Source organism: Callospermophilus lateralis, chromosome 8 (genome assembly GCF_048772815.1).
Source record: "Callospermophilus lateralis isolate mCalLat2 chromosome 8, mCalLat2.hap1, whole genome shotgun sequence".
In the NCBI taxonomy this organism is placed as follows: domain Eukaryota; kingdom Metazoa; phylum Chordata; class Mammalia; order Rodentia; family Sciuridae; genus Callospermophilus; species Callospermophilus lateralis.
The window spans coordinates 70,921,433-70,949,335 of record NC_135312.1 but is presented as its reverse complement, the minus strand read 5'-3'; the positions used below and the strand labels follow the sequence as shown (position 1 = coordinate 70,949,335).

The 27,903-nt window shown below is 33.8% G+C and overlaps 1 pseudogene; it reads right to left on the bottom strand.

The window, feature by feature from the left end:
- Positions 1-25,709, bottom strand: part of LOC143385789 (phosphatidylinositol-3,5-bisphosphate 3-phosphatase MTMR3-like) — a 157,187-nt pseudogene extending 131,478 nt beyond the window's left edge.
- Positions 25,710-27,903: the final 2,194 nt, after the last annotated feature.

Here is a 27,903-nt window from a genome sequence, read left to right as displayed (position 1 = left end):
CTACTAGCCTGTGTCTCTTAATTGGTGAGTTTAAGCAATTACATTTAGGGTTATTATTGAGATATGGGTTGTTCTTCCAGCCATATTTGTTTATTTATGTTACTAAACATGGTTTGTTTTCCTCTTTGATTATCCCTCCCCCCCTTTTCTCTACTACCTCCCGCTGTTGGTTTTCATTGATATTTTCCATTTCCTCTTCCTGTAATATTTTGCCGAGGATGTTTTGAAGTGATGGTTTTCTAGCTGCAAATTCTTTTAACTTCTGTTTATCATGGAAGGTTTTAATTTCATCTTCCATCCTGAAGCTTAATTTCGCTGGATGCACAATTCTTGGTTGGAACCCATTTTCTTTCAGTGTTTGAAATATGTTATTCCAGGATCTTCTAGCTTTCATAGTCTGTGTTGAAAGATCAGCTGTTATCCTGATTGGTTTACCCCTTAATGTAATCTGCTTCCTTTCTCTTGTAGCTTTTAAAATTCTCTCCTTATTCTGTATGTTGAGCATCTTTATTATAATGTGTCTAGGTGTGGATCTCTTATGATTTTGCACATTCGGCATCCTGTAGGCTTCTAGGATTTGGGATTCTGTCTCATTCTTCAATTCTGGGAAGTTTTCTCATATTATTTCATTGAATAGATTGCTCATTCCTTTGGTTTGGACCTCTATACCTTTCTGTATCCCAATGACTCTTAAGTTTGGTCTTTTTATGTTATCCCATATTTCTTGAATGTTCTGCTCATGGTTTCTTAACACCTTTGCTGAGCTCTCTATGTTCTTCTCCAGTTGAAATACTTTGTCTTCATTGTCTGATGTTCTATCTTCTAAGTGTTCTACTCTGCTGGTAGTATTCTCAATTGAGTTTTTAAGTTGGTTTATTGCTTCCTGCCTTTCCAGGATTTCTGTTTGTTTGTTTTTTATAACCTCTATCTCCCTGTATAATTGATCTTTTGCTTCTTGGATTTGTTTGTTAATGTAATTCATTGTCAAAGTGGTCAAAGTGGTCTTTCATTGTCTGATTTTGCTGTCTAATGTCTTCCTTGAGACTCCAGATCATCTGAAGCATGTATATCCTGAATTCTTTATCTGACATTCCATCTGCTGCAGATATTACCTCTTCTAAAGTTGAGTTGACCTGCATTGCTTGTGGTCCTTTCTTTCCTTGTCTTTTCATACTGATCGCGTTTCTTTCTGCTTGGTGAAACTGTTGTGTTATTGATTTTTCCCCCTATATATTTATATTACTCTTGGATAGTTGCAAAGTATCCCTCGCAGGCTTTGGCGTTGGTTCTGCCCCTCCTCCAATTGGGGCAATGTGCCTACCATGCCGGCAGAAAAAGTACAAAGCCGCTGGGCCTGTACTTTTGGTGGGCCTGTTCTTTCGGTGGTCACAGGTCCGCCTACCTTGCAGGCATTAGCAGCGGCTCTGCTCCTTCGCTGGCCGCTAGGCCTGTTCTGTCTGTCGGTTGCAGGTCTGTCTACCTAGCAGGCGCTGGTGGCGGCTCTGCCCCTCCCCCAACCGGGGCGATGTGTCTGGCGGGCCACTGGGCCTGTTTTGTCAGTGGTCACGGTTCCGCCTACCTTGCAGGCGCGTGGGGCAGCTGTGCCTCTTTGAGATTTGCTGGGCCTGACCTGCCAGTGGGTCCCAAGTCCGCCTACCTTGCAGGCATGGGGGTGGCTCTGCCTCTCCGCGGGTCGCTGGGCCTGATCTCCTGGTGAGTCGCAGGTCTGCCTACCTTGCAGGTGCCCGGCGAGGCAATGTGTCTGGCCAGCCGCTGGGCCTTTTCTGTTGGTGTTCACGGTTCTGCCTACCTAGCGAGCGCGTGGGGCAGCTGTGCCCCCCCTCCGGTTGGTGGGCCTGACCTGCCGGTGGGTGTCAGGTGCGCCTACCTTGCAGGCGTTGGGGGTGGCTCTGCTGCTCCGCGGGTCGCTGGGACTGATCTGCTGGTGAGTCGCAGGTCTGACTACCTTGTAGGCGCCCGGCGGCTCTGCCCCTCCCCCAACCGGGGCGATGTGTCTGGCAGGCCGCTGGGCCTGTTCTGTTGGTGGTAAGAGTTCCGCCTACCTAGCAGGCGCGTGGGGCAGCTGTGCCCCTCTGTGGGTTGCTGGGCCTGACCTGCCAGTGGGTCGCAGGTCTGCCTACCTTGCAGGCTCGGGGGGTGGCTCTGCCGCTATGCGGATTGCTGTGCCTGTTCTGCTGGTGGGTCTCGGGTCCGCCTACCTTGCAGGCGCCCGGCGGCTCTGCCCCTCCCCCAACTGGGGCGATGTGTCTGGCAGGCCACAGGGCCTGTTTTGTCGGTGGTCACAGTTCCGCCTACCTTGCACGTGCGTGGAGCAGCTGTGTCCCTCCGAGAGAGTTGCTGGGCCTGACCTGCAGGTGGGTGTCAGGTGCGCCTACCTTGCATGCGTGGGGGGCGGCTCTGCTGCTCCACAGGTCGCTGGGCCTGATCTGCTGGTGAGTCGCATGTCTGCCTACCTTGCAGGCGCCTGGCAGCTCTGGCCCTCCCCCAACCGGTTGTTCAATGTGTCTGGCCGGCCGCTGGGCCTGTTCTGTTGGTGGTCACAGTTCTGCCTACCTATCAGGCGCGTGGGGCAGCTGTGCCCCTTCGCAGGTTTCTGGGCCTGACCTGCCGGTGGGTCGCAGGTCTGCCTACCTTGCAAGCTCGGGGGGTGGCTCTGTCACTCTGCGGATTGCTGTGCCTATTCTCATGATTCTAATATTTATTATTTCATTTCTCATATTTTATTCATGATTTTGTGTTCCATTTTGCAACTATTTCTTGCCATACAGTCACCGTGAATTATTTTTATTATTAATATTAGTAGTTTTAGTAGTATCAGGGATTACGCCCAGAGGTGCTTAACCACTGAGCCACATCCCCAGTCCTTTTTAATCTTTTTATTTTTAGACAGGTTTTCACTAATTTGCTTTGGTTCTTGCTAAGTTGCTGAGTCTGGCTTTGAACCTGTGATATTGTTACTCCAGCCTTCTGAGCCTCTGGTATTACAGATGTACGCTACCATGCCCAAACTTACCTTGAATTATTGCTGTTTACATTTTAGTCAAAATTTTTATTTGGAATTTGATTTCTTAGTCTCACAAAGTCATACTTTCTTTTCCACTAAGAATATTTTTATTTTTGCTGTAAATGATTCTAATATTTATATTTGATTATATATTTAATATTCTCTTTTTCTTATGTTCCAAACTATATGCTTATTTCTGTTCTAGGTTATTAAGTATGCTAATAATGTTAAAATTAAATATTTATTTCTCTTATTTTTATCTTTGCAAAATGAGTCACATTTTATTTTAAATGCCCAACATAAAAAGGAATAGTAAATATATAATGCTAGGATAATGTGACAAATTATAAGAAAAGAAAAAGTGAATTCTAACTACTTCTAACATAGAAATAGTTATAAAACTACTTAATAACATTAGTCCATGATAAAAGTGAACTTAATTAAATAATTTAAATAAAATCATAAAATTATTAAAAACATGAGTTTTTATAAGACTATAGTCCATTATTAGGATAGGTTCAAATTCAAAAATCAAAATGAAGGAATTAAGAGATTTTATTAAATGAAGTAAAAGCTGAATGCATATAAAACCAATTAAGATACATATTAACATAACCCACTTGAATCAAATATATGAAATATGATATATCAAGAGCTTTGTAATGATTTGAACAACCAATAAAAAATAAAATAAAATAAAATGCTAACCCCCCAAAAAAAGAAATATTTATAAAACATATACTTTTCAGTATCAATAGTTGATATTCTTTGTTCAACATTAAATGTGAATACCTGGCCTAAATAGAAAAGACTGGTTTTAGGAAAATTACAGACATATACACAGATAGTTGCAAAGTGCATTATGGTCAATGTAGTCACATTTATGTCAAGATGTTCAATTATGATAATACGTATAATGTCTTTTCTCTAGAATAGAGTAAAATCAAAAGTCAGAGTAGCAGGTATTGGGTGTGGAGAAAAATCTTAAGACATGTATAAATGGTAATATTTTTTGGAATGTAAATTGTTGAAACCTTTAAAAGATGTTTTTGCAATTTATATTCAAATGTGTATTGAAATACACATTTACCACTTTATAAAATTTATCTTCAAATAACTTTAGCTAAACTCACTAGATTTACAAAAATTAGCATTATTTATATGCAGCACCTTACTGTATATTTTGTAACCAACAGATTAATATAGAGAATTGATTAAGGTTGCAACTAATTTTTAAATATCATCATCTTTTTAAAGATCTATTAAATAAGGCAAATAACATTTTAACTTTATTTTTAAATTTGCATAATTGTCTTTTTCAGCAGATGGTTTATCCTAGAAAATTTCATGTTCACACTGTGCTTTGCTTTTATGAATTCCAGCTGTTAACTGATAATATTTTACTGCTGAATCTATCATGTGGGATATAATTGCTCATAATGTGCCTTAAAACACCAGCAATATAGTTATTTTCAACTTGGAACAAATTAAAATCTAATCAGCATTTTAAAAATCTACAGTTGTCTTCTTCTGGTTAATTATATTCAACTTATATTTTTTTCTGTGTCTGTTTTTTTAGTGAGTCATATTGTCAAGAGTAAGAACTCAAGCTGGTTAATCTTTCATTTTTCTTCTCCATATACCTTGCACATATGCCAACAGTTTCATTTCTGAGAAAATATTCTTTTATATCTGTTTTATAAGATGAGAAGCCTTATAAGTTCTTCTACTGAGATATGATAGAAGTGGTGGAAAATATTCTGGCTTCATAAACATAGTGATACAAATGATTATCTGTTCAACCTCCTCCAAGTGCTAAATGTTTGCTGCACTCAGTGGAATTCTCAGCCTACTGGTGTTTTCTTGTGACATTATAAATGAGGGAATGAGAGCTCAGGCTACTTTGGGTACTTCATGTGAGGTGAGTATAATTGATTCTGTGGGGCACATATAAATGAAGGGTTTGATTTTCTGTCTAAATTAGTTTCTGCTCTTTCTCATCCTGTGAGATATAGATTACCTATCTATATCAGTTTTCTGTTAAATTAAATAAAAAATTAATGTAAAACTACCATGTTATATAGTAAACTGCAACCTATGTGTTCATGTAACAAACATCAATCTCAGCCAAATTAGTTATTAAATAAATGAATTTTATTTTCATGTCTTACCAGCTGCCATGTTTCTGTATGCATAACAACATTGCTTCCCAAAAAGAAATGAGTGGGGGAACTCCCTTTTATGCTATCCCCAAATATTATTGTTAACCACTCTATATGACAAAAGACAATCAGAAACTAAAGCTAGTGAAATCTATATATATTTTATATTCAATTTCCTTTGTATAGTGTTCCTAGTCATGTAAGATGATATATTGAAAGTTTAATAATCACTTATTAAGCTCTTGTTTGGGAAGAGGCTCAACAAACCTTATATTCTGAATCATCCTTAGTGGAAGACTTAATGAAGCACCTGGTGTTCCTATTATAGAAGAGTAAGGAGAAGAGTGATATATATCAGCTACCTATGGTAAACTGTATCCTGAAATAAGGACCAACTTAGTCTATGTACTCATTATATTAACTTTTGAGTGTGGTAGTGGTAGATATTCTTTTCCAAGTAAGGAAATAAAGGCTCAACATTGTTAGCAATACGTATAAGCTAAAAACTAGTTATTAAGTGTGTTCACTCAACACTGACTCTTTCCACCTTAAGTGATACTCACACTTACAATTGAGATTCTTTTGCCACAATAATTTCAAATAGCTCTAAAGATAAGTATTGTATTAGTGACTACTTCAGACCATTTTATCTTTTTGATCCGGGTTATATAAATATTTAGAATGAAAACCAACATAAAATGGTAACCTACATGTTCTGCAATAAGTAGTTTATTTAGAACAGTAGATTTATATATTTACCTTTTCATTCATTTATTTCTGTAGGATTTGCCAAATCCCTGTAATTATATCGTTTGTGTTAATCATTCTGCTCATGATTATGCCTAGAAAAATCAGATGATTTAAATCATGTTCCTCACTCTTGGTAGTATTTCTGGACTATGAATCTATTTTTATTGCTTAAGATGTCTATCTAGGCTTTCTCCAGTTTTCCAGTGAGTGTGTGTTACTTCTCATGTGGGTCTATATACCATTGATATATATGATAATATGACAAGATCATATATGATATGTCAAGATGAAAGATGAAAGTAAATTAATGCCAAGGCCTTGCATTATCTTATCTTATATGTATCCAGCCCACAATGGATAAATGTGGGAGAGGTAGTTGCCCCTTTCAATATTATTAAAAATATGTACAAGATGACAATATCTAAGTAAAATTAAGAGTAAATATTTAGAGTATTTGGGAAGTAAAATTTGTTTTTTTTCTTTTTTTTTTACTTTTCACTGGTGATAATGGAAAATCAAGAAAAATAACAAAAAAAATTATAAAAAAATAATTAAGGAAATAAGCCAGATTTTTAAATTAAATTTTCTTTAAAGTTAATAACATGATAAAATGTTTTCAGATGTGTTTTAAATAAATACATATGATTTATAAAATTATACAGCCACTTATTTATACAACATGGATGACTAGAATTTGAATTTTAGAACTTATAAATATTAAGTTCACAAATTTACTCATATAATAATTCTATCAAACAAAAATCCATTTTATATTCATCTGGCTTAAGAATTGAAATAGTTATTATATATCCTATGTGCTACATAGTAACAAAAGTATGTATAATTCATACATATTTGATAATAAAAATAGCAAATATATCAAAAATAAATTAATAAACATGAAATAGTAATATATTAATAAATGTTATTGCCAACCATATATGAGGCCATTTTGAAAACTAATATCTCATAAAATTCACAGAAGAAAAGTAACACAGAGAGATGGATATAATACAGTATATTTAAGAAGTAGCCCATTCCTATCTTGGTATAAGAAATTTCTGAACTTAACATAATTTTGCGTTTATGGAGGGGGGAATGTTGGATAGATAATACTATCAAAAAATTTTAAAATTATTCTAAAAGTCTTTCTTGTGTGGACCTCTTTCAATCCCTTTGTGTAAACATCACAACCATGTTTTCCAGATGGTTTGGGAGGACCATTTTTGGTTTTATACAAAAGTTGCCAAAGTCTTCCAAAGTGGCAATACCACTTTGCATTTCCATGCTAGTCTTTCCTGGCTCCCTGTGGCCTTTGTTGGTGTCAGTTTTCTTAGATTTAGCCTGTTAACTAAGTGTGTAGTGCCATAACCTTTCTTTGTTTTTTCTTTTTTTTTTTTTTTTGTTTAATTCACAATTTCCTAATGGCGTATGATGTTGAGTAATTTTCATATGCTTATCTGCCAACTCTGTATCCTTTTTACTGAGGTATTTTCTCAAATCTTTTTTTCCATTTTTAGTTGAATTTTTTTTTTACTCTTGAGTTTTAAGAGTTCTTATTTATTTCAGATAGTAGTTCTTTACTAAATACATATTTTGTGGACATATTCTCCCAGCTTTGGCCTGTCTTTTCTCATATTTATTGACTTTATTTTACAGGATGTGTTACTGAATATTGAGTTAACCATAACTGAATATTGAGTTAATAGTTTTTCACTTCCCACATACTTCAAGTACTTATATATATTATCCCATTATCACCTGGCTTGCATGGTTCTGATTATAATCGTAGGTTATTCTGTGTAAGTATTCTTGTTCTGGTTTTAGTGTTATGTTTCACAAGGGGATACCATACTTGGATTCTCTTGAGTTTCTTGGGCCTCTGTATTTATGTGTTTTGTTAAATTTTGAATGTTATTTATTCAACAACATTTTTCCTTTCCTCATTTTTTTGTGATACCTATTATTCATACTTTATACTGCTGGATATCATCTGATGTACCATGGAGTTTCTGAGTTACTTTATTTTCCTCTTTTTCTTCAGTTTGCATAATTTTTATTACTTTATTTCAAATTCTCTCATTTTCTCATACTGTGTAATTTACTGCTAATTCCATCTAGTGAAATTTTAACTTAAAATATTAATTGTTCAATGATGTTCCATTTCTCAATTTTAACTTGTAGCTTTACCTTTATCTTCATTTTTTAAAAATACTTCAACATATGTATAGTTATACTTGTAAAGTCTTTCTTCTGTATCAGAGAACAGTGTTTTTCCCTATAGAGATAGGCAGGTCAGTAATCTGAGCATCAAGTTTTCTTCTTTTGTTTTTGTTATCGTTTTAAAAGCTACTCTTTAAATTGCATTAGCTAGCATAAAGTAATATTTATATCAGCTTAGCACTATTATTGGGCATAAGCCTTCCATGGTCTCATAGAATGTCCTGGGTGTTTGATGAAGACTCTGCTCTCTGAATGGTCAGAGTTTACATTTTACCCTGTTCTACAATGTCTGGAAAATGTTTAACCTATAACTCCTTGATTAGTGTTTCTTGCAGAGCTTTATAGATTTTCATCCTATATGTTTTCCTGTCCCCCTTTCCCTTCCTTTTATTTTTCTCTTTTATCAATAAAACATCTTCTTCTACTACAAGTTCTAGACTTTTAACTTTCTTTCTCAGTTTCCTCAATTCAGTGACCCACCCCTACTCTCTACAAGATTGCTCATCAAATACATTGCTTTTGACATTGTTCTCAGATTGCAACTTGGAAAGGAAGTGGAACTCATTGGGGTTCTGTTTATTTTTCTCAGGGATCCAAGTTCTATTCTGCTTTATATTTTAAGCCTTAACCAAAGTTGTTTCATGTGGTTTACACAGGATTTTTTGTTTATTTTTTTACTATAAGAGTGCAAGTCCTGTCACAGTTCCTACATCATGTCCTGTAACAAGATTTCCATTCCTTGGTTCCAAATCCTGTGTCTCAGGTGCTTTTTTTTTCTATTGTATAATCAGCCAAGGAACATAACACTCACTACAGCAACACAGCTTCACCAGGTTGTATGGCAAATGATGGAGACTATGTATAACTTTATGCAGTACAACTACCACTAAAGCTGTATTTTGATTAATGCATTCCATAACTTTGTATCGTTTACTTTCAATCCTTAAGAGAATTCATTTTTTAAAATATGATCTGATTATCTTTTAATTATTTCATTTGAGTATTCTTTATTTTCTCTGCAAGGTCTAATATAAATTGGTACTTGAATCTCTTTATAGAAAACAAAAGTACCTGACAATATTTCTAAGTTAATTTATCTCAGTGTCAGAATATTTGCTCTTGCCATTGTACATTTTTATGTACATTTTAAACCTCATGAGATAGCATTTTGTGGTACAGTCAATATCTATCTGAATTTCTCTTTATGTTTATTTTTAAAATTTCTCTTTATAACTTCAAGTTTTTCATCAGGGATCATTGATCTTCCATCTAAAAAAAAATGCTTTTGGTACTTTCATTATTGTGGGTCCACTGGTAGAAAATTCTTTGACTCCTGGTGGATATTTTCCCCAGATGTAAAGCTCTAGGTTGACATTTCTTATTTTGAAACTATAAAAAATATCAGTATATCATTTGTTGGCTTTATATGTTTTGTTTGAGAAGTTGTATAGTCTAATGTATTTTTCCTATGGTTAACTCAGTAATTTTTTTCTGTAAGTTCTCTTTATATTTTTATTTGGCCTTTCAGAAATTTTCTGAAATTTCACTACTCTGTAGGGGTATTTTTTCTGTTCATTTTCCTTTAATGTTGACAGCTTACTAAACCAGTGACTTTCTGCCATTGGTCAATCTCAGTAACTAAATTCCTGCATTTCTCACTTAAAAGAGTGCATGGTATATTTCTATTTCCTTTCTTCCTAAAACTCCAATGTGTTAGACTCTTAATACTTCATATTTTTAATGTTTTTTTCTTTATTTTCTCAACAACTGCAATATTTTCTCAATTCTCTTTTCTTTCAATGTTCTGGGTATTACTTTGGATTCTTTCTTCCAAACTAAGTAACATTTCACTTCATTTTCTCGTATGCTCTCAAATAAATTCCTTGTTGCTGAAATTTTCATCACTGTATTTTTCAGTTCTAGAAATTTAATTTAATTTGTTGGGGATGAACCAAGGGACTCATATACTAGATAATTTTTTTTTCTACTGAGCTAAAGCCCCTGTTCAAATTAAAAAATCTGTAAACATATACTCAAGCACTCCTCTTAATTCTGTGTCTTCTATCTTCTTGACTATAAGGAAAATTATTATTTTAAAATCGGTTTGGATTTTTTGTGTACTTATTACTGTGCCTGTTATATTTTTTTTTGTTTCTCATCATGTTATCTATTCTTTTACCTGTATAATTTCTGATGGCATATCACATATTTATGATGAATAATTTCAAATAGATTTAGACTAAATTGATGTGATCTTCCTCCTGATCAGCTTTCATTTTGCTTCCTACTGGAGGCAATGGCTGAGTAACGTGGTTCCTCTCCATGGAATCACAGCTTGAGATAGTTCTAATTATTTTAGCCCCTTCCAAAGATGACCTAATTACTGCTTATCTCACTGAATAAATAACCAACGGAAGTCTAGAACAGAATGACTAAACAAATTTACATACCCATCATTTAATACACACATGAATAAATATAGCCATATTGATAATTATGGAAGTATTTTTATGAGTATGATTTCAGAAAAAGGTGGTATTGCTCTTCATACTAATAACTAAATGTAAAAAGAGCAATTTAACAATCTCTTTTTCTTAACTAATTAAGAAATATTTTTGTAATAGAAGTTAGAATGTATTGTAATTGCTTCGGAAGATTCCTATTTTGAAGAGAATGTCTTACTTATAATATATATATATATATATATATATATATATATACACACACACACACACACACACACACACACACACACACATCTATGTGCATGCCAATAGGTTAGAATATTTCCAGTAGCCTTATGTACTTTTACATAGCAGTGACATGTGAAATTTTATGTCTACTAAAGGTATGATCTCATGTGACATGTGTAATTTTATGTCACATAAGATCATACCTCTATTGCCACACACTTCAAATTGCTAATCAATGAAAATGTGGATTGACAGCACAGCAGTTCTTTGAATTTTTCCCCATAAAATACAATATAGAAAAACACTGTTCTAAATACACCTAAAACCTCTGAGCATTGAAGATGGGGGGAGTCTTTGTAATGGATTGGTATATGATAGTGCATAACAGAAAGATAGATGATAGCAAGAGCATGTATGGATACCATGAATTTTTAAAGTTGTAACTGTACTGGAAGGGTTAGGTAGATTTTGGGTTCTTGGGTAGTGGAGCTAAAAAGACTCTGAGAAGATGACCCTGGCATTCTTTGACTTGAGCTAGAACCCTGAAACAGAAAGTAGCAATGCTCTGGTACCCAGTTTATTGGCCTCCAACAGAGAGACATGTTGAGCCAGTACAGAATGAAAAGCACTTTTTTTTAAAACTCTGTTTTATGTGATGAACAGGCAGTGTCTTTGTGGGATCAGATGGTTTCATTTCAGGTTTTCCGTTGTTTTGTGTTAGCATTAAATCCCTACAGCTGAAGGCCTTGGGGGCTGTAAAGAATTTTGCAGCTCTTCTGCTGAGGGTAGACAGAATGTAAGAAGCAAAGCATCTCCTTTCAACTGAAGTAGACTGGAGCCCTAAGCAACTTTCTACCAGCCAGGCCTGGAAGAGTTCCCATGTTTATTTACTTACCAAATAATCCTCAATTGCTTTTATTTATGTGGGCAACATGGGAACTTCAGAAGTTTCTTCTTCTTTTTTTTTTTTTTTTTACTTTTAGCATTCATCTCTATAACTCTTTCCTGTTTTGAGAGAATAGTCACCCTCATTCCTTTGATTGGGTAGCAAATGCTCAATTTTCATGTGTTTTAATTCATTTTATGCATGTGAGAACTAAATGGCACATATCAAAATTATCTACCTTGTGTTTGAAATGGTTCTGGAATCAAAGAATGACAGAATTCATTCTCTATCCATGAGTATTTGGGTGGCTGAGAATTCAGTTTTCCTTTGACAGTAATTCTAGCAATGATAGAGGCAAAATAAAAGTTTCCATGCCAAGGCAGAAAAAGACTTCAACTCCTCAATGGCAGTATAGACTGTAGTGTTTTCTAGTGGATACCTGGGTCACATGATTTGGGCATTATTTCTGGCTACACTGACTTTACATTGGATTGCCCAGTTGCCTTCGCAATTATTTTAAATAACCCCATTTCTTCTTAGAAAACGGCAATCACCATTTGTATTGCTTACAACTGTAAGTTGTACTGATTTCCCAGTTATCATTCAAATACCTTATCAAATAATTCTGCCTTTTCTTAGATTCCGCAATTTTCCCCTAAAAAGTTGCTGCTTTTTACTCACTACCTCCTTATTGAATACTGTTTTCATGTCCTCAATTCCCAGCTGGATTTTCAAAGGTTTGCAAATAGATTCCATGATTGATTGATTGATTGATTGATTATTTATTTATTTATTGTTTATAGACTTTTTTTCACAAAAAAATTATTCATATATGGTGCTGAGAATCGAACTCAGTGTCTCACACATGCCAGGCAAGTGTGCAACTGCTGAGCCCCAGCCCCAGGCCTGTTTTCTTGATTTATATGGAATAAGAAAGATACATTATTTCTGAAAGCAAAAGTCAAAGCAGAGCAGGATTAGAACATTGGTGACATAGTATAGGTTCTCAGTTACATTTCATATCAGATGCCTGTTTTGCTGACAATACGTTATTATGGGTAAAATCATAACTATTTTCCAAAACTTAGTTCACTTCCAAATAAACACAGAAATAATTCCAAAAACATTCCAATCCCTTGGAAATAAAATATGTAAAATAGTCCATCCAGAAAATCTAGTACTGAGTATATACTATGATAATTTTATTTTGGGCTAACAAATAAAGTCATAGCAGAATTAGACATGTATATTATGGATTGTGTGTGTGTGTGAGTGTGTGTGAATATATGTTGACGAATACCAACGATGTTGAAAAGTTCCATGCTATTATATTTTCCAGGAGGGTGAATGTCAACTTTTGAACCTAATTAGGAAAAGGGTATTGCTTTTTCATATTTTTATTAAGGCAAAGACATTCTAGTTAAAAATAATTCAACTTAATGTAGAAATGTTATAAATTGCTGTGAAGTGAGTTGCTAGCCATGGCCTGTCGGAGCAAATTTGTTATACAAACCTTAGATGGAAATTAGTGCTTCTGCATTAAAACCATCTAGTTTACCACACTAAGAAAAAGCTTAAATTTTAAAAATAATTTTGAAGCCATGAAAAAGGCAAATATGTTCAAAAAAGAACCAAGCAACTTGGTTTAGAATCTCTGAAACTGCAAGTCTTCACATGAACCACATGCCATATTTAGAAAATTTTATAGTACTACCCATTCAAAAGCTTTCTTGTTATAGTCATTTTAAGGAGGGAAATTTCAGACAGCCAAAGACAATAAAATAATGACAAGATACTTAATCACTGATGTATCTCAACAAGTATAATCTATGGGTAAAAATGGTGAGTGACAAAATAGATATTCTCTCTGAATGTTGGTTCTTTGTCCTCTACTGCCTTGGGTCAGTGTGTCTAACATAGGACTGGGGAGCAGCAAGAAGTGCATTAAGTATTGTAGACCTAATCTGGATGAATGCCACCCAGTTCTCTAAAATGACCCAGATCCCAACTCATAGATCAACTTTGATCATTTATGAGACTAGACCACTATGCAGAAGATCTATGAACAGAACCATAGGAAATATAACCAAAGTGTCTTAGCCAAAGGAAGGGTCTGCACAAATGTCTATGTATTTATAATACCCAAAGAGTAAAAGCTGATGTCTATTATATTAACAACACTGCTGCAAAACATAAATAAGGAGGCAGTTGTTCCCTTGTATCTGTGAGATAATGTAATCCAATGCATCAGGTAAAAATTTTAGTGTTTTTTTTTTTACCATTTTGAAAACACAGCCTCCACAAAACATGTATACACCCATGTATGAGGCAAAACAAAACTGTAAAAATAGACTAGCTTAAGATGAGAAATGTGGTATATGAAAGGAAACCAGATTAGATAGAGACACATAAATGAAAAAGAAACTGATTAAGGTAAAATAATTATAAAGAAATGAATCTTCAAATAATAAAGAAGGAAAACATTTATTGATAATGTAAAAATTCAAAAGAAGGTGAGCTGGAAATACAGTTCAGTGGTGGAACACTTGCCTAACATATGCCTAAGACCTTGGGTTTGATCCTCAGCAACACACACACACACACACACACACACACACACACAAAGACAGTAAGCTCAAACTTGAAAGTTTTAATGATAATATGGAAAAGTAAGATAATTAACATAAAAGTATGAGCAAACATAAAATTGTGAGTGAAAAAAAACTTAAGTGAACATTAGAATTTTATATATTTTGGAATAAATCCTGAAATACATAAGGCAAACATTGAGAAAGAATATGATTGAAAATAAGCTTAGAGAACAGAATGAAATTTTAAAATTTTTTGGTGTTTTCTAAATTTATCTGAAATCAGATATTGACACCTTATTCAACATGATGATTACTGAAAAAATACTAGATGACAATATTTTTCTACTTTATTGCAATATAAATAATTGACCTGGATAAAATTCTGTGGAGGGGAGGAGGTAAAGAACCACTATAGACTATTTGCAGAAATATAAAATGGTACATCTGCTGTGGCAAACAGTATGATACCTTCTAAAAAATTAAAGATAGCATTTACATATGACTCAGAAATCTCTCTTCTGAGTACATACCCAAAGAACTGAAAGCAGGACCTTAATTAAGTATGTATACACCCATGTCTGAGGCAGTACTATTCACAATAGCTAAAACATGGGAGCAACTGAAGTATTTTCATCAACAGATGAATGAATGACAAAACATGGTGCATACATAAAATGCAATATTGTTCAGTTCTAAAAAGCAAGGACACATTTCGATACATATTTCAATGCATACAAAACTTGAGCACATTATTCTAAGTGAAATTAGCCAGTCACAGAAGAAAAATACTGTGTGATTCCTTTAAAATGAAGTACACAGATTAAACAGATGATAGAGGCAGAAAGAAGAATGGCAGTTGCCAGAGGCTGGAGATGTGGAGAATGAGAAATTGGCAATCGTTGCTTAATGAGTAGAGAGTTCAGGTTTACAAGATGAAAAAAACCCAGATAAATGAAAGTGATGGCTTCACATTAAGAATGTATTTAGTACCATTGAACTGTACTTGCAAAAATAATTAAGAGGGTAAATTTTGTGTTGTAAGAATTTTACAGTAAAATAAACTCAAATATCTAAGAATTTTTTGTGAAACAGGTACAGAAATATTCACATAAAACTCATTTTAATGCCTATGTATATTTATGCATAACATTGTAATTTTCTATCTTTTATATTTATATTCAAAATTACATAATGCTAGTTGGACTTAGTGGCTATGTTTCTAGTTTCTCCTATGCTATATATAGTGTACAAATATAACAAATTATTTATTAATATCACATCTATTATTTCCTGGCTTGTACCAGGCTTTGTGGGTTCCCTATAAATAGAGAATTTTTGTACTTATATCTACATGGTACCTATTAGCATCCCTCTCTTAAATCAGGAGAAACTGAGCCTCTGCAAGGTGAAGTAAATTGCCAAAAAAAACTCAGCATTTAAGTTTGTATAATTCAAGAATCTACCCTCTTTTCATTTATCTTTTCTGCCTTTTATGTGCATGTTATGTGTTCAATAAATTCTCCTTCTTAAATTGAATTTAAACTGTGAAGCAGTGTTTTGTTGAACAATAAATATGATATAGGATACTCTTACTATCATTCTGTCATGACCCAGTGCAGAAAAGAAGAAATTCTTTCATTTTGCTAGAAGCTTAAAATAATGAAAATGGCACTTCTCATGTTAAACAGAAACTGAAGGGAATCAAAGTGGATTGCATGAAATATAGACACAAGCAAAAAATAAATATAATCTGTCCTTTGTATCCCCTTATTATTTAACTTTTGAGTATTTTTTTCCCTAATGAGTTCCTCCAGTTTAATTTATGACTCTAAAAAAAATTTTTGTTGTTCACCTGTGAATTGGACCCAAGGCCTCCTGCATTTCAAGGACACACTATAACATAAATGTTTCCTGAATATGCCTCTTACCAAAGTATAAATGGAGTCTTGCTACAGAAGTTCTCTCCATCATGATTAATTAAGAGCTAATCATTAACATGCTCTTCTCTGAACTTGAATGAAAGCTATCTGTAAGCCATACACGAAATGATGGGAAATGTGAGCACAGAAGATAAATGTTATGTCAAAACTTTCCAAGATGACCTTCCTTCTGTTTTCAATTCTTGTTATGTTAAGAATTTCAATTCTTGATGTGTTAAGAATTAATTCTTTCATCTCTCTTTGCCCTTGGTCCAAAGTTGAGATGTACCCAAATCTTGTAAAATAATCTCATAATGTAATAAAAAGGGAAACTTTCTTTCATGTAGATTCAAGCTACCTGGAATCTCTAGAGTCAATTCCTTTTTCAGTTTTTCATGCTGCATGGAACATACTGATTTCTAAGTAGATAGAAGTGTGCCTGTGTTCCTTTTGATCCAAAATTACTGTACTAGAAAACAGTAAACTTGTATAAGATGCCTCTTTCTTTTAAGTTGGCTTTGAAAATTATGGGTCCAGTTGATATTCTCAAGTTTAAACACTGTTTTTCATTATTAGGTATATTATTTATGCTTTTAATGCATTTTGTGTTAACATTTTTGTATAATTTTGTATGATGCTAATAACAAAGATTTAACAAAGATCACAATCATATTTTTCTTTTCACAATCACATAGTATGTGATATATTGCAATTAATATCAATTTAATTTTGGATTATGTGTCAATAGTATCCTATTCTGGAAACTGAAAATCATATTTTTTGTAATTTGATCGAATATTTGTTATTGGTAATTAAAATTAAAATCATTGAATTTGGTTTCAATATATTCAACATTTTTAATAATTGATAATAAGACAATGATTTGTCTACATATATCTTTTAGAGGAAAAGCCAAAATTCTTATAATGGTCTATAAATCTTTTGTGATCGGATTCCTATATTAACTCCCAAACTCCTCTTTTTGCCTCCACCCAGATCTGTCTGATGGTCCTGGCCTCCTTACTGATCCTTGAATTTCAAGGAGCCTCAGGCTCTAACTATTTCTTGGCCTGGAGTGATGTTCCTCTACAGATCCATTGATTAGATCCCTCACTTTCCTCAAACCTCAGATTCTCATTCAAACCTTATCTGTACGCTCTGTTCACAACTGCAAACTAAATATCCAACTGCAAAACTCTAAAATATACACATACATATATATATATAAATATATATATATATATACATATATATAAATATATAAATATACACATACATATATATATATAAATAATATTCACAGATGAGTATACCCATCACCAAAACTTTAGAACAGTTTCATTACCTCCATGAAACCCAGACCCTTTAATTATCAATCTCTTTTGTACCCATTCCCCAGTCAGCCCTAAGCAACCATGAATCTACTTTTTGTTAAGGTTTTCTGAATCTTAATGGTTTCATATGAATGGAATCAGGTGAAACACAAGGCCTTTTGTGCCTGGCTTTTTTCACTTAGCATGATGCTTTCAAAAGTTCATTTACATTGTAGCCTGTACCAGTTCTTCATTTTATGGCCAGATAATATTTCATTGTGTGGATATAATATTTTATCAATGGATTGTTTTCATCTTTTAGCTAATGTGAATAGTGCTGCTATAAAGAAAACGCCTGTACATATTTTTTTGTTGTTGTTGTTTGAACACTGTTTCACAATATTGGGTATAATATTTATGTTTTGGGTGAATTTTGTGTTAACATTTTTGTATAATTTTGTATGATGCTAACAAGGTTTAAGATTCCTTCTTTTTCATGGGGCATTCCAATTGTCTTAACATTTATTTAAAGACTATCACCTGACTTATTGAGTGAACTTGGCATCTTTGTAATTATACATTGTAATACTTTGCATGTTTATAAATATGCATTGACCATTGATTTGGTTTTATATAGACTTTCTATTTTATTATATTAATTTATGTATCTATCTTTAGCCAGTAGCACATTTGTTGCTTTACTGCAAATTTTGAAATAGAGAAATTTGAGTTACCCTAATTTGTCCTTTGGCTATCTGAGTCTCTTGCTAATCCATATGAATTATAGACTCACCTTGTCAATTTGTGCAGTTAAGTTAGCTGAGATTATAATAGAGATTACATTGAATCTATAGATCATGATAAAACTTTTGGTCCATAATCCTAAGTTTTTTTTTTTCATTTATTTATATCTTACAACAGTAATTTATAGTTTTCAGAGAAAAAAAAATTACCATTTTTTAAACTTCATTCTTAAATATTTTATTACTTTTAATGATTTATCAAATTGTTTTCTTAATTTTATTTTTTGGGGTATACATAGCAAAGTGTATACAAATGATTTTTTTTTGTATTTTGGTCTTATGTTCTAAAAGGCTGCTGAAATAACTTCTTAGTTCTATTAGTTGATTGATTTATTCTTTATGGTTTTCTCTATTCAATATAATGTCATCTGCAATTAAAAAAAGAAGTTACTTCTTCCTGTCCCATTTAGATGCTTCTTAAAACTTTCCTTGTCCAATTGATCTAGACAGCAATTCCAGTACAACCCTAAGTAGAAAAAGTACAAGCACACATCCTAATCTTGTACTTGATCTTAGGGGAAGATGTGTCTTTCACTATTTGGTAGATTGTTAGCTATGGGTTTTTCACAAAAGCTTATACGCTTGAAGTTTCTTTCTATTTCTATTCCATGTATGTGTGTGTGTGTGTGTGTGTGTGTGTGTGTGTGTGTGTGTGTTAATCATTAAAATGCTTGGATGTTGTGAAGTGCTTTTTCTGCATCTATTGAGATGATAAGGCATTTTTTAAATATTAAAATGACCTTGCATACTTGACATAAATATCATTTAGTGGAGGTAATTACCCATTTTTTATGTTAGTATATTTTGTTTGCTAGTGGGGTTTATTTGAGAAAATTTTGCATTAATATTCATAGAACATTTATTTTACTTTTCTGGTTTTGTGATCTTTGTAAGGGTTTTGGTATTAGGGTAATACTCGTTCTGCAGAATTAACTGAGAAGTGTTTCCTTTTCTTTCATTCTTTTTCCAAAAAGTTTGTCCAGGATTAACATTAATTGTTTAATCATTTGCTAGTATTCATTGATATAGTAATCTGGAACTGATATTTTCTTCTTTCTCTTTCTTCTTTTTTTTCTTTCTTTAAAATCAGTACAGAGCATTTATTATATCTTCAGTATATACCTATTGAATTAAATCCAATTGAATGTAATCCAAATACATTAATTTGAATTTAACTCTCCAATATACACAAAACAAGACTGAGAATACATCTGGTCCTGGGCTTTTCTTTCGTGGGTAGGTTTTTGATTTTATCTTCAATTTCATCAATTTCAAATCCTAGATTCATAATTTTATTTAATTGATTGTTTTGTTTTCTCTTTTCCTCAGTAGACTGTATTTTCTTGACTTTCTTTTTGGATGTCTAAACAGTAAAAAAAAATAAAAGTCTTGAAATGTTTTATTTGGGAGCATATTTATTTGAATGCCTTTATTGTTGCTAAATATACATATATAGATGTATAAATAAGTAGAAACATATACATAGAACTTATTATTATGTAACAGTGCAATGGCAGTGTTTTACTTGTTTTAATAACCTATACAAACTCTTTCCATTTAAGTACATTTACCCTTCCACTTTTTAAATATAATTAATTAATTAATTATTTTTCCATACTTTGAGTGCCACATTAGATATTATTACTTTTGTTTTAACCATAAAATAAAAATTTAAAAAGATTAGAATAAAGGTCATCTATCAATTTATATCTATTTTTTCCCATTCTGATTTTTTTGTAGGTGGTTATTTTTTATATTAGTTGCTCAAAACATTACAATGATCTTGACATATCATACATTTGATTAAAATGGGGTATGAATTCTTATTTTTCCACATGTACAGATTGCAGGATCATGATTTTTTTTTAATTTGGCTGAAGTTCTAAGTCTTTTCTTATCATTTGCTTTCTGTTTAAAACAATTCCATTAGCTATTACTGAAACACCAACTTCCTAATAAAATATCTGTCAGTTTCCTTTTGTCTGAGAATGTCTTTATTCTTCTTTTATTCTTGGAGGATATAGAATTTGCACTTGGCATATTTTTCCTTTCAGTACTTAAAATAATCTTATGCCAATTCCTTTTGGTCTTCATGACATCAGATGAGAAATCTGCTGTCTTTTGAAATGTTTTTCTTTCATATCATTACTGTGGACTACTTTCAAGATTTTTTTTTTTCAGGGGGATGGGGGTTCCCAGCTTCTTGAGTCAGCAGATATCTTTCACTGCATTTAAGGTATTCTCCCCAGTATTTCTCTTTGTGCTTTTCTAGTTCTTCTATTTTCTACTGCTATCTTTTCTGTCCTCTGGAACATCAATTTAGAAAGCTTAATTATTTTGCTGTTAATTCCTAGGTCTCTGAAAGTGTTGATTTTTAATTTTTTAAAAAATTTCAGTTTATTTTTTCTGTTGCTAAGTTAGATTAAATTTAACTGATCTGTATTTAACAGAGATAATTTATTCTTGCTGTTCTATATTATGTTCTTAATGCTGTGAGACTTTTTAAGTCAATTATTGAAACCAAGGATGGTTTAAAGAAACAATTGTTCATTGGTGTTGAAAATGATAGTGACCTCAAATGGATGCTTTCTCTTGAAATTGTTACTATAATTGCAATGCTGCACAGTTTGTGTCAGAAGTCTCAGGATAAATTTGGCTTCATCACATCTTTTAATTGTTACCTGTAAATAAATTATCCTCATGTTCTTTTCTCTACACACTTGGAAGGAAAGGCCAGTTGAATCTATATAATATAAACATTAAACGATGATCTGTAGAGCTTCACAGTGGTCATTTTATTTCTCTTCTCTGCACCAGATCTTTTTTCTTTTCTTTTCTTTTTAATGTTTCATCCTTCCACAGGTGAATATACAGTCTTCCCAGCACCATCTGTTAAATAAGCATCTTTGTTCTGATGTCAAATGTGTTTTGGCACTTTTGTCAGAGAATATATGACTGCATTTATGTGGATTCTGTGTATTCTCTTTTATTTCATTGTTCTTCATGCGTGTTTTTATGCCAACACCATATTATGTTTTAGTACATATATCTGCATCATAAATTGAGATCAGATATTGTGATGCCACCATCATCAATCTTACTGCTCAGGATTGCTTTGAAAATTCTGGGTCTTTTATCATTTCATATGAATTAGAAATGTTTCATTTATTCTCTGAAGAATTTTGTTGGTATTTTAATGATAATGACATTGACTATCAATATTTTCATATGGCCATTTTGACAATATTAATTATGCCTATCCAAGAACATGGGAGGTCTTTCCATTTTCTTGTGTGTTCTTCAATTTCTTTCCTCGGCATTCTTTAATTTTTATTGTAGCATTTTTTCACCACCTGGGTTAGATTTATTCACAAGTATTTTATGTGTCTTGAGGCACATTGTGAAATTGTTTTTCTGCATTTTTTTCTTTAATAGAAAAATCAGAAGGAAATCTAATTAACTTATCTCTTGTGAACTGCAATTTTTCTTTTGTGGCTTTTAAAATTCTACCCTTATTCTCTCTGGGAGACATTTTAATTGTAATATATTTTGGAAAAAAAAATAATCTTGTCTATTTGGGGGTTCTAAACATCACCAATATTTTAAATTCAATCTTATTCCCAAGGTTTAAAGCATTTTCTGATAGTATTCTTTCACTTAAAAAGTGATGAATTCTTTTAGTTTGTATTTCAATGCCTTCTTCTAAGACACTGATTCTTGGAATTGGCCTGTTAATGAAATTGCAGATTTTTCTGGTTATGGTCTTGTATCATCTTTATTTAATTGCTCACTCTGTTTAAAAGTTTATATACTTTGCCTTCATAGTCTGAAAAATCTTTCATCTACATGCTCTAGATTATTAGTAATGCTGTCAATTGAATTTTCAATATGATTTATTGAATCTTTCATCTTTAAGATCAACACAGACATCATATTAATACATAGTTTATCCAAAAATAACCAAAGACTCTTCAGAACTAAAAAATAATAGGAATCAAATGTACCTACCAGACATCTATAGAATATCCTATCCATTGACATAAATTAATTCACTTTTTTTTCAGTTGTACATGGAGTTTTCTCCAAAATGGACTGTTATTTCAGGAAACAAAGTAAAATAAGTCTTTAAAAAAAGGGAAAAGAATACATAATTTCTTTCCTTGAATTTTATCAGATCATAATGTAATAAAATTAGAAATCAAATAAAGAAACCATTTTATGTATGTGGATTGAATAATCAGCTTTTGAACAAAGAACAGGCAAAGGAAAAAAAATCAGAGAGCAATAAAATATTTATAAAAATATGTTAGCAGAGATGGAAGATATAAACAATTTTGAGGCAGTATGAAAGCAGTTCTTAGAAGAAAATTTTTATTATCAAGTGTGTATATTAAAACAAACAGAACAAAAAAAAACAGAACAGAAAAAATAAAAGATTTGTTTGGTTCCTTTTCACAATTTCTGTTTTTATTAATATATTCTTTAATTTCTTGGATTTTCTTTTAATTTGTTTTTTAGGTCTTCATTTGTCTTTTTGTTTCAAGGTTTAGGATGCTTCCCATTAATTGAAACACTTCATGATGCTTACTTTTCAGTGTATGAAAATGCCCAATGAATAGGTTTCACATTAGGGCTTTATCTGCTTTTCCTTCGGTGCCATTTTCTGAGTTCATCAATTTCTTTTGTGCATCATTCAACATTTCTTATTGGAGCTCATTGTGCTTTTTAAGTTCTTCAATCTGTTCTTCCTTTAGAGGTAACTGTTGTGTAAGACTGGTTGCTTAATCCAACACACCGTTGGCTTCATCCAAATATTCCTGTAATAATAATAATACCTCTCTTTCTATATTTTCTGCCTTTTCCTTCCATTTGGTTGTATGTTGTCTTTCCTTTTCTAATTCAGCCGAATACATAGCTTTTTCTTCTTGTTGGAAATACTCTAGAACCATTGCAGGTTAATGACATAGAATACTGCTTTACTTGGTCCTGGTAGAGTGAAAGCTGCAGTACATTCTCATCCCTCTCTTGGGAGAGTAAATGCACCTGTTTCTGCAGGAACTCTACCTCCACACTGGCTTGATGACTTGCATTAGAAGAGGAAAGTAGCTTTTCCTCCAATAGTGTGACTTTCTCTCTCAGGTTCTTCTCTCTCTTCTCTGCAGCCCAAATTTCCCAGGTGTATGAGTCTTCTGATTCTAAAAAATAGCTCCTCACTCTTTGTACCTCCTGATTTAAATGTAATTCTTTGTCATGTAAGTGTTGAAAATCTTGCTGGAGGGTACTCTGTTCTGTTTGTTCTTTAGGGACAAGATGAGTTGGTCTTTCTCCTGGTGACATAGAATGGTCTTCTTCTGCATGGATTCAACTGCATTTAAAAGCTGATTTAATTTCCCAGGCTTGCCCTGTTCTTTTTCTTGTAACAGTTGCTCAAAGGCAAGAGCTTTCTCCTTCATCCACTGGTACTCCACTGGTACTCCAACTCTTATTCTCGCAGCATCACAGAGAACTTCACTTTCGTCTCCTGTAATACTTGATACTCCATTTCCTTTTCTTTGGATGTTTCTATTTTTTTTTCATTTTTTCCCTTTTAATTGAGAGATGTCCATTTATAAAATTAATATTCTCACCTTGAGGTTAGTTATTGCTTGCCTCAACAACTCATTTTCATTCACTTTGTTAGTGAACTTTGCATTTGAAGAAACTGATTGATTTTGGCTTGGATAAAGAGGTCTTATTCTTTCAGTAAATTTTGTAACAGATCTTGTTTTTCCTTGAACTGTTTAATATTAGAATCTCTTTGTTTATGTTCTTTCTTTTCTATCTTGGAGGCAGCAGCAGTTGCATCAAACTGTGGTTACTTTCTTGGAGCATCCTAATGGTGCATCTTTTTCATGCATTGATTGTCTCAGCTCTTTGACCTCTGTTGACAGGGAGGTAAGTGATGATGCAGAAAAGAGCTGCAGTGTAACCATATAAAGTTTTCCTGAAAAAAAAATTAGCCTGAAGAGCTTGTATCTCCATGTTTTTCTGCTGGATAACTTGATTGAGTTTACCAACTTCATCTTTGGACAGCCGATCAATTTGTTTGGTTAAAGATATATTCTTTTCATTTAGAAGTTGAATCTCAAGTTCTTGTTCTTGGTTTTTTCACTAATTTTTCAGTTTCATAGTTATATAGGTTGTGTTTTTCACTTCCTTTTTCTATAGGAAGGCTTTTAACATTTGTTTCTTGAAAACTATCAGAATTGTCTGTTGGAGTGCTGTGTGTTTCTTCCTGCAACTGGGTTTTTATTTGTTCAATGATTTTATGCAAATTCTTAATTTCTTCATCTTTCTGCTCAATCACAGAAGGCCACAATTGACTACATTTCAGTTTTAAGTTTTCACACTGTTCAATTATTTGTCACCTTCCCATACTGAGCTGCTCTTTTTCTCTCTTCAAGGCATCTCTGTCATTTTCTGTCAAAAATATGTTTTATTTATGTTTTTATTTGATCCTCAAGTTCTCCCATCTTTGTTGCAAGACTATTTTTTCAGTTTGTAGAACCTGAATAGTTTTTTCCATCTCTCCAATTTTAGACTCATCAGTTACTGTAACTCCTGAGTCACCTTGTTGTAATGATTTTCAAGTTTTTCAATACTTTCTTCATAGTCATTTAATGCATCTTGATACCAGCGACTTATCTCTGCCAGTTTCTGTTGATGTGCATTCTGCAAAACTGATATTTCCTCTTGATAATGATCAAGGTCTTGACTTCAGTTTTGTTCAAGTATCTTAATAGTATCTTGTAGTTTGGAGATTTAACTTTGATCAGAATTATGTATTCCCTTTGCATGAGCTATATCCCTCTCAATGGCCAACTTGAGATTCAAGTCTTGAAACTTCAATTGACAGTCTGTTGATTTCCTGTTGTGATTAAATGATGTCACTGAAGTCTATGTCATCACCGGGAAAAGTTGAACAATGACTGATCTCATTACCGAATGAAGACAGGGCAGTGGTTGCTGGTACACCACCAGCTCCTGAATGTGCTGACTGCAGTGTAGACAACTCATCTTGTAGTGGAAATTGTCTTGCTTTAAGTTGCCTGATTTCTACTTCTTTCTCTTCCAGTTCATTTCAGTAATTTGCAGATTGATGTTGGATCTATAGTTTCCATGCTGCATACCTTCCTTCCAGCTCAGTACAATAGCTTTTAAGTCTTTCATGTCATATCTGATTATCCATTTGGTATCTTCAATGTTCTTCCTCCAATAATTAGGTAAACCTTCTTCTACATCCTCGAAATCATTGAGAACCTTGTCTTCGGTGACATTGGAGATATGGCTGGTGAGGAAAGCCATGCTGCCCCCCACCTGACCCAAAGAGTGGCCCAAGCCAGAACCTAGGCCTCTAAACCAGGATAGCATTACTGCAATTTCAATGAGCCATCAGACCCACTCTGAAAACCACCTCAGTTTCTATCCACCTCTGCTCTGAACCTCCTGGAGTGTCAAGGAGTCAATTATGACCCAAGCACTTAGAATTCCACAAAGGGTGGGGCTCTGCTAACCATTGGGTTCTGCCTGAAAATGCAGAGGCCTGGCCTGGGCTTGCACTAGTGACTTTCTTTCAGTGGTCCAGTCACCCCCACTGGGCCTTGGCTCCTTCCCTCAACTTTCTGCCTTCAGGCTTGGGTGACTTCTCCCCCAGCATTGGTGACTTGCCCCAGCTCTCAGGCTGCTCCTTCCACCTGGGCACTGGCAGCCATATCACCCCCACCTCATTCTTAATGATAATAAACTTGAAACTTTCCCACTAAGATCAGGAACAATCAAAGGTATCCTCTCCTACTACTCCTTTTTAACAGCTTACTGACTTCTTAGATAATGCCTTTTGTGTGCCAGCTGAATGTCCTACCTCTGAGCCCCAGCCCCAACCACAAAAAATGATGCATTTTTTAAGGGGTTGGGAGTTCATCTCAGTGGTAGAGCATTTGCCTACCAGGTATGCTATTCTAGGTTTTATCCACAAGACGAAAGAAGATAATTTTTTTAAAAAAGATTGATTTTATACAGATAGTGTCAGCCATTATATAGATTATACATAAGTTATGAAATGTATTGGATACTATTAATCTAAACCACACTGAAGGCCAGAATGTGAATGCAGATTCACAAATCAAGCCATCACCAATTACAAGGGGAAGGGCTCATTATTACTGGGTGAGGAGAATGATACTGAAGATTAGAGACTCCTTTTCCACACGCATGCCTTCTAAACCTAATGTACTTTTGTGATTTGGATAATGAGATGTTCTTGCTGTAATATAGACTTATTTATAAGATTAGGAGTTATATGACCCAGATTGGAACTTCTAATTTTTTTCTTATACATAAGTCCTAATCTTAATTATTTACTTACTCTTGAAGCATAGCCTTTAATGTATAATTTTAAAGCAAATGTATGCAAGAAAAGTTGCTTTCCTCTTATATTTTTCTGAAATATCAGGCTATCTGCTTTACCTGATAACTTAGAAAAGCCTGTGGAGTTCTGATGCTCTCTGCTCTGTCTTGTGCTTCCTGTGATTAAAGGCATCATGTAGTGTGTACTCTGGTGTCGAGTGGCATGGCACTGCCCTGGCATATAGAGCTGGTCCATCCAGAGTTGAAACCTCAGGGCAGCAAATAATTTTTTTTCCAAACATACCCTTCTTTACTGGGACTAAGGCCTTACCTGGGTCCCCCTGGGGAGTGCTTGAAGCCTGGGCAGGACAGCCTGGATTCTACTCAAGTGCACTTGTGAGTCAGGCCATGGATTTCTTCATACTGCATCTTAAATACAGCTTCTATTAGAAAAACATTCTGTGCTAGGTTTGGGGTTTGAAAAGTAAGGTATGATTATTAATAACAAAGGAATGAAAGAAACAAAATGGGAGATAAAGAACCTGTTAGACAGAGGACAGTGTACCAACAGTAGTTCCTCCTGTGACCTCCTCTCCAACAGCCATCAAGAGGAATTGCCTCTGTTTATTCTCTCTGTGGAGCTGGAGAGAAGCAAGCTCTCCAGGGGCGATATTGTATTTGGCTCTGATGCTCAACCCTAAGCTACTGATCTCAGGAGCTTCCCTCAGGAGCCCTGTCTTTCTCTGGTTTTCATTGCTACAATGGAAGACCACAGACTGGAAAATTTATAAAGAAGAGAGTTGTTTTTTTAGTTGATTTTTATTAATTCTATTCAATTATACATGACAGCAGAAAGATTTTTGATTCATTGTACACAAGTGGAGCACAACTTAATGCTTTTTCAGTTGCACATTATGTAGAGTCCCACTACATGTGCATTCATATGTATACCTATGGTAATGATGTCCATCTCATTCCACCATCTTTTCTACCTGCATCTCTTCTTCCTTTCTCTTCCTCCCCCATTGCCCAATCAAAGTACCTCTATTCTCACCCCCCAACCCCCATTATGGATCAGCATCCACTTAACATAGAGCACATTTGGCCTTTTTTTCAGAATTGGCTTACTTTGCTTAGCATAATATTCTCCAAC